Consider the following 3,272-nt stretch of genomic DNA (forward strand, 5'->3'; position numbering starts at 1 on the left):
AACTAAAGAGCAAACAAACAATGATGAAAAACACAATAAATGAAATTAAAAATTCTCTAGAAGGAATCAATAGCAGAATAACTGAGGCAGAAGAACGCAAAAGTGCCCTGGATGATAAAATAGGGGAAATAACTACCTCAGAGCAGAATAAAGAAAAAAGAATGAAAAGAAACGAGGACAGTCTCAGAGACCTCTGGGACAACATTAAATGCACCAACATTCAAATTCTAGGGATCGCAGAAGAAGAAGAGAAAGGGACTCAGAAAATATTTGAAGAGATTGTAGTTGAAAACTTCCCTAATATGGGAAAGGGAATAGTCAATCAAGTCCAGGAAGTGCAGATAGTCCCATTGTAGCTCTATTTACAATAGCCAGGACATGGAATCAACCTAAGTGTCCATTGACAGATGAATGGATAAAGAAGATGTGGCACATATATGCAGTGGAATATTACTCAGCCATAAAAAGAAACAAAATTGAGTTATTTGTAGTGAGGTGGATGGACCTAGAGTCTGTCATACAGAGTGAAGGAAGTCAGAAAAAGAAAAATAAATACCGTATGCTAACACATATTTATGGGGAAAAAAAAAGGTTCTGAAGAACCTAGTGGCAGGACAGGAATAAAGACGCAGACGTAGAGAATGGACTTGAGGATGCAGGAGGGGGAAGGGTAAGCTGGGACAAAGTGAGAGAGTGGCATGGACATATATACACTATCAAATGTAAAATAGATAGCTAGTGTGAAGCAGCCGCATAACACGTGGAAATCAGCTCGGTGCTTTGTGACCATCTAGAGGGGTGGGATAGGGAGGGTGGGAGGGAGACACAAGAGGGCGGTGATATGGGGATATATGTATATGTATAGCTGATTCACTTTGCTATAAAGCAGAAACTAACACACCATTGTAAAGCAATTATACTCCAATAAAGATGTTTTTAAAAAAAAAGACAAACTATAGATTGGGAGAAAATATTTGCAAATCACATATTTGACAAAAAAAAAATTGTGTCCAGAGTATATAAAGAACTCTCAGAACTCAGTAGTACACATCTGCTTCCACACAAGATCAAGAAACAGGGCTTGGACTTACCTTCCTGGCTAAAACAACCAAAACAGAATGGACAAAATATATGACACAATGGTTTTTTGTTTTTTGTTTTTTTTTGCGGTACACGGGCCTCTCACTGTTGTGGCCTCTCCCATTGTGGAGCACAGTCTCTGGACGTACAGGCCCAGCGGCCATGGCTCACGGGCCCAGCCGCTCCGCGGCATGTGGGATCCTCCCTGACCAGGGCACGAACCCGTGTCCTCTGCATCGGCAGGTGGACTCTCAACCACTGCGCCACCAGGGACGCCCGACACAATGGTTTTTAAGATACTGGACATCCAGCAATAATGGACAGTGATCCCAAGAGAAAGGAAACAAGTGAGCCCTATGATTTCCTAGCCTACTGCCTTGGGAAAGTTTCCATTGCACAGTGCAGGGCAGGAAAACCCAGGCAGAATCCAGTGAAATCCTGAGTTGAGGAGGGGCTGAGAGTCTGGGGAGGTAAAGGCAGCTAGATTTCACAAGACAGGATCAAAACCAGAGTCTGTCTTATTCTTATTCTTCATTGTATTCCCAGCCACTCACTTGACGACTGGCATATACTAAGCACTCAAAAAATACTGGATGGATTGATGGATGGATGGGGATGGATGGATGGATGGACGGATGGATGGATGGATGGATGGATGAAGAGATCAATAAATAAGTGCTAAGGAAAATAGTCTCCAAGCAAGAGCAAATTTTGAAGTCAACCTTTATGAATGAAATGAAGGAAGCATTCCTCCACGGTTCGAAAGACCAGGTGATGTATACTAACTACAGAAGTCCTAATCTGATCTCCATTGGCCTGAGACTTGTAATTGTGTGTATTCTGTCGCTACCCATCACATGCTGCATATCCACTCTGTTCATGTATCTTTAAAGTTCAGTGTAAAGTAGAAGTTAAGTCAGGCATTGTGGAATAAAAATATGCACTGATGCTGGAAGGCTTATTTCTCAAGTCCAAGAGGTGCTGTGGCTCAATGTTCTGTTTATGTTTCTTACAAGTCTCAGAGGTTGTCTCCACTGATCCAGGACGAAGCTAGACAGCAATATCTTAGCCTAGTAAAGCACATTCTGTTGCAAACTTCCTTGACTCTTATCTTAATACTTCTACCCCGACACATTAGCTTTCCTAAAATTCTCTGAAAAGATATGCTTCATTTAAATGGCACCAATGCTAGAAACTTAATACCAAAACCTTCCAGTAATCTCTCAAAGAGATTATCATATTAAGGCTTTGGAAAGTCCAAAGTGATCTAATAATTTCATTCTACTTTCTTCTGGGCACTTTTCCATATCACTTAAGCTTGGGCAACTGACACTTCTGTTCACCATCTTATGCAAACAGTCTACCTCCATGATGCTAGATGTCTAAAACTAATTCTAGTCTGTTCTGAAAGTGGGTGTGGGGGAAGTATGTTTGCAGAATATTATACACAGCAATTGGGACTTATGTTTTATATTCATGTTTTTTCAGTATCTTACAAAGATATATGCCTTTAAACAAAATTTGGGAATTAACAGAAAATAGTGGAGTGAATCAAAGCTCCTGAGAACTCTTTCCCTTTTTTCATTAAAATACCTGTAGAATCATCCAAACGAGAAAAGCCACCTCATCAATTGTCAAAGCAAACGGAATTGAGCACATTCCTATTTGTGATCAATTGAGGAAATATTGGTCCCCAAACTGACCTACAAATATTGTTTCAAGAAGGATTTCTATCAGAAGCCATATGGCCCCATCCTAGTCTTTGCTAACATGAGCTTCACAACAAGTATGAGATAGGATTTTTTTTGTCTGCCCCAACTTTCCCTTCTGTCTAAATTGCCTGGTACATCATTTACTAGCTCCCTATATTCTTAGGGATTTAAGACTCAACCCTCATCCCTCCAATCCAAAGCCACTTACTTCACTTTCCATCCCAGGGTTTTACACCAAGTCTTTGCCTCTCTTTCTTCACACTGCTGCCTTGTTTGGATTTTCTCCTTGGATATTGACCCTGGCTTCATCATTCAATGTTGCTTTTCAGATTTTTTTCTCCCCAATCTTTAACCCACGGGTCAATCTTGACCCACTTCTATGTTGCTCCTGGAACCACAGCCTAAGTCCAGCATCCTGGATACAGGAAATTATGAGTAATGCAACCACACTAAGAAAATACCCCACAACAAGAGAAAAAG

Source organism: Physeter macrocephalus, chromosome 6 (assembly GCF_002837175.3).
Source record: "Physeter macrocephalus isolate SW-GA chromosome 6, ASM283717v5, whole genome shotgun sequence".
In the NCBI taxonomy this organism is placed as follows: domain Eukaryota; kingdom Metazoa; phylum Chordata; class Mammalia; order Artiodactyla; family Physeteridae; genus Physeter; species Physeter macrocephalus.